Consider the following 13,637-nt stretch of genomic DNA (forward strand, 5'->3'; position numbering starts at 1 on the left):
AATGAATCACAAGGATTGGGAGGGCTGATTCCAGTCCCCAAGGCGTGTGTGTGTGTGTGTGTGTGTGTGTGTGTGTGTAAGTGTGTGTGTGTTTCATTGTAGGACACCAGAGGCTTAAGTAGGGCAAAGTCTTTCATATGGGGATTTATTTGTCATAAGCAAATAAAATGCAGTTAAGCTGTCTCCTTCTAGACAGACGGCTCTTTGGTTATTAAAGTTCGAGAAAGGACTCCACGAGGCCAGCCTCCTTCCTCCCCGCAATGAGAAGGTATCACTTTCCTCTGAGGTGTTTAAGGCTTTAATGAGTCTAATTTTTTGCACAGATGTTTCTGGGTGTTTGCAGGGTTTCTGAGTATTTTTATATTACAAAGGAACTAGCCGGTGCCATAGCTCAAACTCTGACAAGCAAATAGATAATCAAGAAGACAAATGGGCTCTTTTGTGAAGCCCTGCTCCTGTATTAATTTTCATTTTCTTTCTCATAGAAAGTATCGAAAGTAAGGCTGGGGACCAAATAGCTGTCTGTCTCTGAGGTCCCAATAACCCCCTAGAATGGAATGGGGGGGGGGAGTGCAGGTGATCCTCAGAGACCTAGGCCAGGTCTGGGTCACTTTTGTGTACCACAGCCAAGAAGTTCTAAGGCCTGAAGTTCTAAACCTGGCTTCTGTGAGCCTGTCATGGCCCAGGATGCAGCTACGTTGCCTCCAGGAAACTCCACAGTTAAAAGTCATTTCAGTTTTTGTTGTTGTTGTTATTGTTCCATTTCTTTCCAGAAAATAAAGAGCCAACCTCTTGCACATGTTTGATTGTTGTTTATTTTACGTTTCTCTGGTTAGCCTGTAAGGTTAGCAGGAATCTGAGTAGGCCAGAGAACCCATCGGGCCAGTATCCCCAGCGCAGTAGAAATGCCCCTTAGAATGAAACCAGAAGACCAGTTTTTAAAGAGAAAGGAAAGAAGGATGGGAGAGTTGCCTGTAGCCCTGGAGGAGGATGAGAGGGTTAGCTTTGTCTTGGTTGTGGTGTAATGTTCTAGCTAAGGAGATAAGACAACCCTTAGTTGAGGGAAAAATAGTTCTTAAAAACCATAAGGCCTCCCCCCCAGGAATGTCTCTAAAGAATCAAGTCAAAGCTGCTCCTTGGAAGGTATGAATAGAATCTTTAAAAAGAAGGAGAAGAAGAAGAGGAGGAGGAGGCCGAGGACGGACCGAAGATTTCTATAGAGCTTAAAGTTCACAGCCATTCTGTGTAGACAAGAGCTAAGAAAAATGTGAGAATTATACAGAAAACCATTAATCACTTCTTTTCTTTAAATACGTATCCTCTCTCCTTTGTCATTATTCAACAGCAAATCTCCGCAGACCGGCTGTTGGGGGAAAAAAGTGTTAGCCGTCTCTCCGGATCGGCAAGGGGGAAAAATTTTGGAGCCATAAAGTTGAAAACTTTTTTCTCTCAGTTTTGGAAGAAGCCTTCCTTTCGTCATGAACGGGACCAGAGGAGCTCAGGCGAGAGCGGGCAAGAGGCTCAGAGGTAACAAAGCCCTGGCTTGGGCTGGCTTTTTCATTTTTTATTTTTTAATCATTTTATGGGCTCTTTTCACAAGTAAAAGAAAAAGAAAACCTCTCACCTCCTCTTTCTTTTTCAACTATCTTTGTGGGGTTTTATTTTATGGAGGATGCTTGGGCAGGTTTGCTACCTTTTATGATGACTGATGTTTGGGGAGAAAAGGAGAGACGTGGAGACAGAGGAGAGAGAGGCCTGGACACCTGGAGAGTGTTTGAACTGGTCAGGACGGAGGTGTCAGGGCTCCTGAAAAACACCAGAGAGGCTGTTTGTGAGGCTGTTCAGAAGTGTTTCTCTGGTTTTGAAAAATGCAGACAGGGAGAGCTTCTGTGTGTGTGTGTGTGTGTGTGTGTGTGTGTGTGTGTGTGTGTGTGCCTGTGTCCTGGGACTCCTGATTGTCTACACTGTTTACCAGTGAGATGTTGTCATTGAAGTCTCCTTTAAAAAAAAAAAAAGGAATCCAGTTCTTGACGGAGTCTCCTATCCTTGGAACTGATAGAAGTGGAATTGGTTGGGTTTTCTTCTTGTATCTAGTTTGGGATTCTAGATAAATCTTTACTCATTGAAAAAGAAACTGCTCAGGACCAGGTGCAGCAGAAATTCTCTTTTGTTCTACCCCCCACCCAATCCCATGCACCCCACACTCCAGGCCTCCTGGAGTCTCCCGTGTTCAGTTTCTTTTCTTTTTGCTTCTGGGTTGGGGGCTCTGTTCTTCCTCTGGGGGCCTTACTTCTCAGGCTGGGGAATTGGTGGACTCTGCATTAGACCTGAATGTGCTGTCCCCTTTTCCCTGAGGCCTCACTGAGAGAGAGTTTGGAGGCGGGAGGATGGCAGGAGGAAGAGTTCATGGAGAGGCCACGTTTTCTAGGCGATTAGCTTGGTATTAGAACCACAAAATGACCTCGGAAGCCCCTTGACCTCTCTGAGACTGGACATTGTGCTAGCTCTTGCTTCCTGCCCCAGAGGGAAAGTCACACCTCTTCAGGGTTCCTAGCTTCTTTATTCCCACTGTGGTCCCCAAATGCTTTGCTAGCTCAGAATTTATGTATCATTTTTCTATTGTTGTGGATTGGGAAGAAAGGTAGAGTTTTGTTTGTTTTGTTTTGTCTTTTTAAGTTAGCCCAGAAGTCCTGTGGGTAGGGAGTACTGGTGCTGATCTGTCTATATAAAGCTCCTTCCCTAGGTTTGGCTTCAGCCCCAGCCCCATCCCAACTCCATTTGCTTCTCTCTCTCTCTCTCTCTCTCTCTCTCTCTCTCTCTCTCTCTCTCTTTCTCTCTCTCCCTCTCTGTCTCTCCCTCTCTCTCTCTCTCTCCCCACCCCTCTGCCTCCTTTAAAGCGAGCTGAGGGAAGGAGAACTAAAGAATACAATACTGAGAGGTCAGACAGTCACCAGTCACAGATCAGAGGAATAAATTCCTGAGCTGGAGAGAAAGGCTTTCCACCATGGACACTATCTTGGAGATATTTCTTCATATTCTCTCCCCCCCCCCTCAACTATTTTCTGAAGTTCCTTTGTTTAGGGAGCTGTTTTTATAAACACCTTTATCTCCCGTACCCCAATCTTCCTTTTCTAAGTTCTTGTGTACCTCAATAAGCAGTAGAGTAAGAGAGCTGAAAGGAGGACCTCTCGCACGTTGCTCTGCGCGCGTTTTCCCTGCTAACCAAAGTTGGTAGAAACTTTTCAAGTCAAGAGATAAGTGGAAGACTTGCTAAAGGGGGGAAGCTGGAGTGAAGACCCCTTTTCTGTGACTGGCGCTCTATCTTCTGCATTCAATATCCTCAGTAGCAGCACACGTGGAAGGAAGGAGAGGGAAGGGAGGAGAAGCCTTTTCTTTCTAGTTGGGAAGAGGAACTGCTCTCCTTAAGAAAGGAAGAGGCTGTGCTTTGCTGGAGTGCGTGTGAGGCCTTCCTTGCTCACACTGTATAAATCTTTTCTGTAATTTGGGGAGTCTTGTCTCAGACAAGAAATAACAGGAGCCATTGGCTTTTTCTTTGTCCCCGGGTGGCATAAATGGAGGGACTGGGGTGGGGTGGGGGGTTCAGGAAGGGGTGGTCAGAGAGGCAAACTGGGACACTTTGATATTGTTGATAATGGCCAACTACTGCCCGTAAAGATACATAACGAACGGGCCGATTGTCCATCGCGGGGACCCTCTCTAGGTCCAAGTGACAAAGACCTAGTCACGTAGAACTTTTATAAGCTGTTTTGTGCGGTTAAAAAATCCCTGAGAATTAGGGGTTCACCAAAAGGAAGAAGGGTGACAATAGAAGGGAAAAGCTGGGGTCCCCCCAAACGTGTTCTTTCGCCTAGTCTCACCGCGGCGGAAGATCCTCCCCCCCTTTTCTCATTTCCAGACCTGAACCATTTTGGAGCTGGCGGCTGCCTGGGCTCTCCTTCCACATCTCTCGTGGCCACCCCCGAGTGAGGTCTTCCAATCTTTTGACCTCTCCCCCAGTTCCCTGGGCCCTTTGCACTCCCTCTCTTCTGTTGCTTGCCCGCCACCCTGGGCCGGAGGCTGCTTAGTCCCACTAGGGTCCTGGAGTCAGCCTGGTGGGTCTCCCTGGGAAGTGGTGAGACTACGGAGCGGTTTTGATTGGAAAACTGAGTTGGGAAGTTTCCCAGCGTGAGTTGAGCGCTGACGGATTTGTGATCGGCCATAAAACTGGAGCGTTCGGATTCGTAAATCAATCTCGCTTTCCTCAGTCTAAATGTTCGCTTTATCCGCAGCAAGAAAGCGCTCAGTTCGCGCTCAGGCGCTTGTTTATTTGAACATGGACATTTCCCAGGATCCGAAAAGAGTGTGCGTACTTTAGCAGAACCTGCCTGGCCTCTCCTTTCTGTAGCAGGGCTCTCCTTTTTCTTGTCCTTAAAAAATAATTTCATCGTTTTAAGGATTGCTATCTTCAGTTTTAAAGATTGCCATTTCTTCGTGATCTCTCTCTCTCTCTCTCTCTCTCTCTCTCTCTCCCCTTTCCTCTTCTCTCCTCTCCCTGCCCCTCCCCCCTTTCCCTCCATTTACCCCCACCTTGTTCGTCTTTGAAGGACAATTTTCCTTTTAATGGATTTGTAGCTAGGGACCTTGTAGACTGTGGCCTCGCAGGAGCCTGGAGCAGGCCTTCATCCTCATCAGGCTGAATTCAATACTAGTCTGTGTTCTGGATCTGGACAATCAAAGCTGACCACCCCCCCCCCCTACAGAGTCTGGGCCCCGCCGGCGCCCCCTCCCCGTGGGGCAGGGGCAGGCTTCCAGCACTTTCCGCAGGGGTCCTGCTGCCTCGAAACCTCCGAGGCACACGTAGGGAGGCTGTTTCTTTGGGGTGTGGTACAAGAAGAGGTCCTTAACCTTCATTGAGTCGCTTTTGGTTCAGACCCTTCTAAACAAACCAGAGGAGGCCCTTCTCCTCATTCCCCGGCTCCCCTACCCTATTGGCTTTATTCTTCTCCATTACACGGATGCCCTGTCGGCCTGGTCGCAGCTACCCCAGAGCTGCTGAGGTAGATAAGACTGGGAATGTGCAACGCGGGGCTTCTTAGGAATGCCTTTCTACTTCCCTTTGTATCCTCCCTCCCATCCCCCTGCCCCAGCTATGGACTAAGATTCATACTTATAACTTGTGGAGTTTGGGGTTTGTTTAGCTATGTTTATTCTTGAAAGGAAAGAGTCCGTATACCCCTCCCCCTCAGTCCACCTCCCGGCTTAGGGCATGGATTTCTCCTATCCTAATGTTTAACACTTTTGACACGTATCACCCCCATCTTTTCCTCATTGATCAGTCTCCATTGTCTGCTGATTGGAAGCTTAGGACACTAACACCTGGAAATATAGACCGCAGGCTGCCAGGCAGGCTTCAAGGCTTCTCTATCCGTTCTTGTCAGCTCTTGTTTCACCACTTCAGGTACCGTCATTGGTGGTTTTCAAAGACTGGGATGGGATGGGCATAGGTAGAGTCCCGCTATCCACTTCTTTTGTATGGAATCTTTGGTCCCTAGGTCTTTGTCTCTGGAGCTTATTATCAAATCAGTAGCAGCATTTGGCTCCTTAGGAGAGTAACAATGCTAAGGGGAAAAGTCCCCCTCCTGATTATTCTCAATCCTGGGAGATCCAGTCATCCCTTCACTATGTTTGCCCCTGACCTTTCAAAGGCACAACACAAAAGATCAGAAAGTGAATTAAAGCAGGAAGAAGTCCCACTCTTGATATGTACAAGGTAGCAAGGACTTGCATGGAGTCTTCCTTTCCCTGTCTGCTTCCCTTAGATACACTGTTGATGAGTTTGAAGGGAGTGGGGTCCTGCTAAAATAAATACCCTGTAGTGTGGGACAGACTGGAGTTGGAACTGGCATTTCAATTCTAAAGGATACAAATAGGAAGAGAGAAAACCAGGGGCTTGCAGAAGGGCTCAATGCCCACCCCACCCCCACCCTGTCGCCCCTGCAGACGTTTCTGCACCTCTAGGAACTAGGCAGAAGCAGGAGGCGAAGGGAGAGAGGAGAGGTGGGCTGTGGGTAAGTGTGCGCCTGTGGGGGTAGGGAGCTATAAGCAGAGTACGTATAGATGTGCCTGTGGGAGAGAGACCTTGCTACTATTCCATTGGTGCATTTGGGGGGGGACCTATTTTACAGGAAAATTTCTCCTCCTGAAGGGGAAGGTCATAGTGGTCCTTTGAGCCTGAAATCGAAAGACCCCCTTCCCCCTCCTGGTCACGTGATTCATTAAATAATTAATGCCTAGGTTGCAGAATAGATATGTATTCGTCAGGAAAATCGCAGGCTCGGTCTCCCTGTTTCTGACGTCCAATTCAACTGTCCTTTGAAAAACAAGCCTGTACCCTGAGAAAAAAGAGAGAGGGAGAGAGAGAGAGAGAGAGAGAAAGAGAGAGAGAGAGAGAGAAAGAAAGGGAGGCATCAGTAAAAGATCCCCACAGCTGGAACCACACCGCGGGCTGGGGTACTGTAAGTAGAAGGGATTTCTCACTACCTACCGCGCCTTATATGTCCATGTAAATTTATTGTTTGTTATTAATGTTATTGTCGTAAAATGTGACAAATAGCCATCTTCATTTCCTGCCATTTCTCTTCACAGGGTGCTCTGTGTTCATACCCATTGAGGCATTGCATAGAGATTTTAGGAATATTTCTCTCTCTCTCTCTCTCTCTCTCTCTCTCTCTCTCTCTCTCTCTCTCTCTCTCTCTCTCTCTCCTCCAACCTTTTTCTTGATTTATAGCAATATGGGTGTCAGCTTCTCAGCCGGCATGCCAACCATTGTGTGTGTGTGTGTGCATGTGCACGCGAGCGTCCGCATGTGTTTGTGAGTGAGTTGTGTTGTTTATGGCCATGTCTTCGATAAATCATTTCTCACAGAAAATGATGTAGAAGCTGGGCTGGTTCTGTGGCCGAGGAGAGAGAGACGCTTTGGGAGGCACTTCCCCCTCTCTGCTCTGCTCCCAGGAGTTGGGTTATTTCAGACAATTTACAGTAATACATCAGCAGCTAATATGAAAGCTCTATAGCTGGAGGTCCTAAATTACAGCATCTGTGATTATCAATTAAGATGAGATTTGTATAACTTTGGTAAACTAGAAGTGCCTCGTTGGCATATAAACCCAGTCAAAGATCATGACCTAATAGAAAAATGATATTTGCAAGCTCCATAGAGCCAACATTCCAGCGGCAAGTAATGCTGTGTTCTGCGGCAGTTCCTCCTAGGAGTTTGGCATTTCCACCTCCAGCCCTGGGTGAACAAACCCAATTCTGAAGGCAAAAGGTGGGGTGTGTGTGAAAGAAAAAAAAAAGGGTGGAAGCATTGGAAGAAATTACAGGACTTTAAGGCACTGATTTTTGTAGTCAGTGGAGACCCAACAGAAATGTTATGCAACTGATAAGGGGACAGGGGGAATCTATTAGAGCAGTAAAGCTGCACTTAAAGGTTTGGTGGGTATTGAGGGTGGAGAAGGAGCTACCTAACTTGGGGGAGACAATGGAGGCTGGAAAAAGGGTGAAGGGCAGGGAGAGAAGCTGGAAGCCCTGGCTCCCCACCCTCTAGGCTACAAAACAAGGAAATGAATTCACACCCCAGGAGCCTTCCTTCGACCTATTGAAACAAAGAAAGTTTCTTGGGCAGTGAGAGTCAGTCTCTGTCTCTCCCTGTCTGTCTCTCTCCCTCTCTCCCCCTGTCTCTCTTTTTCTCACTTTCTTTCTCGTGTGTGTGTGTGTGTGTGTGTGTGTGTGTGTGTGTGTGTGTGTGTGTGCGCGCGCGCGCGCGTGCGTGCGTGTGTGTGTGTGTGTGTGTGTGTGTGTGTGTGTGTGTGTTTGGGGGCTAAAGTGGGAGAGGCTCTCTTAAATCATTCTAGAAAAGAAATGTTTTAGGAGCCAAGTGGCCCTGGAAAGTTGAAGAGTGTTCTAGAATGTTGGATGTATTTCTTTGCCTTATCTTCAGCCAAAGACTGAGCAGTTGGGGTGCAGATCAGGAGTGGGAGATCTGATAACTTCCCCCTGGTGCTTCATGTAGAGAAGAGGTTGCTGGCCAAAAGCAAAGTCAGATGTGGCTTCTTGGGGACCTCCTGTCCTATGCCCCAAACTTGTGATGGATGAGAGGCAGAGAACCAGAGCCTTGCCAAGTCCACACTGTGGGCTGCTCCTCTCCTGGCTGGAGTCAGGCTAGTTGACTTTATAGCCACTATTATCTGTGATATTTAACTTTGCCTGCTAGTGTAAACCTTTGAGCAGAAGAATTAGAGTGATGCTGTACAGGTGTTAAATTACCCATGGCATCAGCCCCATGGAGTGGCAACACAGGCCCCAGCCCAGGCAGCATCCAGGAGTTTATGCTACACTCTGCTCCAAGTCACAGCTGAGCCCTAGCCTCTCCTGGTTAACAGGGGATTTGAGGGCCATCGTAGAAGCCTCTCAATGGGATTCTGGGTTGAAAGAGATCTGAAGAGACAGAAAGGGGCACCCACTGTCTGATCTGCATAAAAGGAACTGGGCAGGGTCTGGATTCAGGACAACTGTGGGGAGGGAGCCTGGTTGGGGGAAGCTGGTGCCTTTCAGTCTGGTCTCCATCCGTGTCAGGGAACCCCTGTGTGAGAGGTGAGCTGTTTTACTTCTCACCTGGTGAGTGTTTTCTTTCACATGTTCCTGTGTAAAGGTGAAGAAGCCGATGTTCATTCTCACTTGGTGCCCCAGAATGTAGGCCAAAATCTTGGGATCTCTAAGCAAGAGGCCAAGATCCATCTCTTGCACTTCGGAGCAAGAGTAAGAAGGAGGGAGGTAGACCTGTGCTAGCTTCTGCATTCAGCGTGTTTCAGAGGATAAAGAAGGAGAGTGTGGAACCTGAAGGAACGGTCTAGTCTGGGGAGCTGGGTCATAGCTAACTGGAGGTTGCTAGCAGTTGGACTCAGGGGCCACTACCTCCATTTCCAGATTCTTCATTTCTATTGACCTCTCACTTTTCCCCTTGTCACCTTTCCCTGGGAGATCTGCCCCACCCCCTGGTATTTCCTTCTCCCTTAGGACTTGCCTTTGTCTCTTCTGGCCCTGGGGAAATGAGGAGGTGTGGATACACCTCCCCTCCCCTCTCCCACAACTCTCATACAGACTTCCCCAGGAGACAAAGCAAGGAGAGCATCATCCCTTGTCACTATTGTCATTCAGTCATCAGCCCCTCTTGAATCCCCTTGTTTGAGGCCTGGTGCATCCATCTAGGTATCCAGTAGGCTTTTCCCCAAATCAGCAAGTTTGTGAAGACTGGAATATATATATTATACATATATATAATATATGTGTGTATACATAAATGTACATAAACATATTTTTCCATATATCTATATATGCATTTGTTTCAGTTAGCCTTGAGGCCTTGAAGCCCCCTGCCTCTTATATCTTTAACCCCCACCCTTGGATCTAGGGATGGAGTAACATATTTGGTGGATGGGACTCTAGGAAAGTTGCTGATCTGGTCCCTCCCACCCCCAACTGTAGTATCTATCACTGTGCCCTTAAGATGCCAGGATGCTGGGCTGCTAATGCTTTGATGACCAGATGAGTTGGATGGAAAGATGAGTGAGAGAATAAGGAGGGAGGGAGGGAGGGAGGGAGGGAGGGAGGGAGGGAGAGGGGAAGAACAGCAGGCTCCCTTTGGGGTGGAAAGTCAAGGCTGAGCTCAAGGGCAGGCAGGGTCTTAGGGCGAGAGGAGAGGAAACAAAGGCCAGTCTTAGGGAAAGAGAGTTTGTTCTGGAAGGACACACAACACAGTTAAAGGCAGAAGTAGGAAAGGAGGCTGCTCATTTTATTTCCCTTCTCCCCAGAAAAGACTCTCTCAGAGACAGGGTGTAGATTTCCCCCACAGAGGAAAGGCTCCAAAGGAGAGGAGAGGCAGCCTAAGGAGCTCACCCAGCCCAGAAGTGACTCCTGGAGACACTCAGAAGTACTGCCTGAGGTGCCTGAGGTGCCTGCCACTCGGATTCTCTTAAGGAGCTGAGAGAGGAAGGGCGTAAGGCGACAGAGGGCCTGTGAGAAAGGGATAGAGACAACAGAGGTGGCTGAGGGGTTGGGGGGAGTCTATACCCGTCGGAGGGCCAACTCCTTCAGACTCTATAAGCCATTCTCCAACCCCACTATGCGAAGCTTTCTGTACAGGAAGTGGCCTGAGCTGAGACCTTCTTAGAAACTACTGCCTATGGAGTAAGCTCCTGGAAGGCCCTAGTCAGGTGTGAAGCATCCCGGGGACAATTTGGTATGCCAGGGGAAGGCCAAGAAAGATGTCCCGGGCACGCTAGTCTCCTCTTGCACTGGAACAGTAATCAGGGCTCTTTCCCAAACAAACGCCATCACGGCAGGGAGACTGGAACAAGACTCTGAAACCTAGAGGGGAGGATCCTCCTTCCTCAGCTCCCCCTTTGAACTCTCTTTCGAAACGGAGGAGGAGTTAGTTTTACAAGAACTTTCACCTCCACACTTCTTGCCTTAACCCTTCAGTTTAACAAACGGATGCTTCCCTTTCAGATCCCCTCCCCCTTTCATCTTTCAGGAAAGAAAAGAATAAAAGGGAACCTAAGCAACTTTAAAAGGTCTGCAGGGGAAGTTGGGGAAGGAGGAGAAAAAGAAAGAAAGCAATCCTTTTGGGCCCTCCAGTTCTTCCCATTACCTCTGTTACCCAAGCTCTCCCTCCTTCACAGTACCCCCCACCCCCTCCTGCCCTGCCCTGGACCGTCTCCTATTCCCTCCCTTCTCCTTCGGGCCCGGACATATGGAACCCATTTCGCTGGTGACATTGAAGAGCCGCTGGTGCGCCCGCCTTCCGCCATGGCGCCCCCGAGGCCCCCGCGCTTCTCCGTGGCCCTGCCAGTCGCCACTTCTTTCGCCCGGCGACTCGGTCACCTCTCAGACCGGGTCCCACACCAACCTGGGTTTCTCGTAGCCCGGCGCCGGCCTTGGTGGGACCGCGGGCTCGCCCTACTCGGAGCATCCCTAGCAGGAGCTGTGCGGCCGGCTCCGCAGGCTGAACAAAGCCGGGGGCGGGGGCGAGGCGCAGGCCGGCCTCTTTCTCCCTCACCCCCCCAACCCCCAGCACTGCGGGGGTGCTCCCGGGGCCAAGGGACCAGGATGTGGCCGGCCCAGGCGCATCCCCAGCCCGGGCCGAGGGTCCCAGGACCGGCCATCAGCTCTCACGCGTTCCCCGCACCCGGCCGTCCGCCGCGGCTCGCACCCTAGTCTGAGACCGCACAGGTAAGTGTGCGGTGCTCAGTCCAGCGCCCCGCGACCCAGTGAATGTGGAGAGAGGGTCGCGGATACCCTCACTCCCCACGTTGGCATCTGAATGCTAGACAAAGATCAGAACTTAGAGGAGGGGGTGTGGGACTGAGATTGGGGTTCGGGGCCCTGGGTTGTAGGGCGAGTGTGGAAGAATGTGGAGCTGTACCTGTGGGTAGACAAGATCCGATCAGGGTTTGGGGAGCTCTGGGATTCAGGAAGGATGGAGACTTTTTCTGGGGGGAGATGGGAGCTGTTGGGGTGAGGGAAACCTGAGGCTGGCCTGGCTCACACAACCCAGCTGCCACTGTGGGTCAGCCCTTTAGCACCTACGAGTTATTTGAAGCTGAAATGACAAGAGGTTACGCGGAGGCTGGGTGTTAAGCTGAGAAGGTAGGAGAGGGCTTGATTTATGGCTTTCAGAGAAGCTGTGTTTACTATCTGCCTGCTCTGGAAACCAAAAACCAAACAGAGTAGAGGCGGGGAGAAGCCTGCCTTCCTTGGAGTGGGAGGCGATGCTAGGCTGCTGGGATTTATTTTCTCCGATACGAGAAGACCCCAGGAATCATCTCTTCACAGGCGAAGGGTGTGGTGCTTTTGTGAGGCAGAAGGAGTGTGCAGGCACGCAAATGTGGAGATTGTGTATTGTGGGAGTGAGCCTAAACACTGGGCGTGTATGCATGTGCTCTGATTGGCGTTGCAGTTACATAGAATCAATTCCTGAGTGCATATAAAGAGCCAGGAGTGGGACTGGGGGGGGGGTCCTCTGGTCCTGGTACTTTGGAACAGGGTAGCTTTGGGTACTATTCACTGTCTCTTTATGCTGTCTGTGAGGTACTGTTTCTCCTGCCTGGCCTTTCTTTCTTCTAAAAAGTCACAGGCAGCAAAGCCAGCTTGTCCAGGCCTCTGGCCACAGCTCCTCTTTCCCTCTCAGTATTTACTGCCTGCTCACGCCCACGCTGGCTGATCTTCACTTTGGATCTGTAACTTTGTAGTGGGATGCTAAGAATAGGGTGAAGTGGGGGAAGGGGGAGATGTGGTATGGCAAGGGAAATGGGGGAGATTGAAGTCTGGTCTTGGAAGGGCTGGGTCCTACCATTGCTACTCAAATTCTCCCAGTCTCTGTTGAGAGGTGGTGTTAAATAAACACACAGTTGACCACAAATAAGGGAAACGTGCAGAATGTTGAAGGTGGCAAGAACACATTTGGACCCCTAGATAGTTATTTCCGCAGGCCAACTAGTGGCTCGTGTGTTTCTGTCCAGACACTGGCTTTGCCTGCAAATTGTTTTGCATTAAATTTTCTCAGCCACAGAATTATCTTTCCTCGCCTCCAGCTAAACTTGCATTTTTCCACCAGACACTTGGGCCCGAACCAATGAAATCTGAGAGGAAGCGGCTGGGCCCTAAGTGGCCGTAATTTAATTGATTTTATCATAAATCATCAACTTGATGAAGAACCCGAGGTTTCAGTGAAGTAAATTGATATTAATGGGAGTTTCTTGAAATGCAAACCCACTGCATTGTTGGGGCATCTTGAGCTGAGAAGGTAGATTGCGTGTTTCTCAAGAGCCGAGAGCTCAACCTGGCGCTCAGTGCAGCCTGGGGTGGGTGTGTAGGAAATGATACTTGGAGGGACAGCTGCTTGCAGATGGATCTCTGGGGGACACTGCAGAGAAAGGAACTTGGTTGGGATGGGAGCAGACTCTGACTCTGAGGATACCCCCCACTCCCACCCCTACACACACACACACACACACACACACACACACACACATTGGCTATCCTGGAAATGCTGGTTGTCAACTGAGGGATCGGAGAGGAGAGGGCAACTTTGGAAACTGGTAGGTGTGTGGGCAGAGGTGGGGGGGGGGTTGGGGTGAGAAGGCCAGGCTGGTACAATGGGCTTATTGATGCCTGGTTAAAAATTGCTAGGTTGAAGCCTTCCTCTTCTAATTATACAAATTAATTATTTACTACTCAGACTGCTGCATCCATCCAAAAATAGCACTTTTGATTTTGTAAAAAGCGTAGAAAACAACCCATCCTCCACTCAGAAGAGGAGCAGTGAGGCCCACTGTTTCTGTGGGGCGAGAGAGGACCCAGACCAGGATGTGTGCTCAGTGGTAGCTGAGGAAACATGTAATTCCCAAGAGGAAGTATTTTGCATCTGATAATAATGGCACTGGTGCACTTATCATCTGAACTCAGTTTATTATTGTTTGCCGTTACTCACATTTACATTAGGATATAGATAATTACTAATATTCAGCCTGAAAGGGGACCTTGGAGATCATTTATTTAGTCTGCTCCTTCACCTTCAT

General features: G+C 49.3%; 1 protein-coding gene across 8 annotated transcripts in view; it reads left to right on the forward strand.

The window, feature by feature from the left end:
• The window catches only part of Hoxb3 (homeobox B3), a 40,830-nt gene that overhangs the window by 14,818 nt on the left and 12,375 nt on the right, over positions 1-13,637 (forward strand). For 2 of the 8 annotated variants that reach the window (XM_006532283.4, XM_006532291.2), the window contains exon 1: positions 6,116-6,515. The exons of 1 other annotated variant lie outside the window; for it this stretch is intronic. The gene's annotated coding sequence lies outside the window, so the exon portion shown is untranslated. Of the gene's footprint in view, positions 1-1,207; positions 1,528-4,552; positions 5,459-6,051; positions 6,069-6,115; positions 6,516-9,689; positions 13,158-13,637 lie in introns of those variants that run through there. 5 more of the 8 variants (NM_001079869.1, XM_006532289.4, XM_006532288.2 and 2 more) reach the window with 5 other exon arrangements.

The sequence above is a fragment of the Mus musculus genome, chromosome 11 (assembly GCF_000001635.26).
Source record: "Mus musculus strain C57BL/6J chromosome 11, GRCm38.p6 C57BL/6J".
Lineage (NCBI taxonomy): Eukaryota > Metazoa > Chordata > Mammalia > Rodentia > Muridae > Mus > Mus musculus.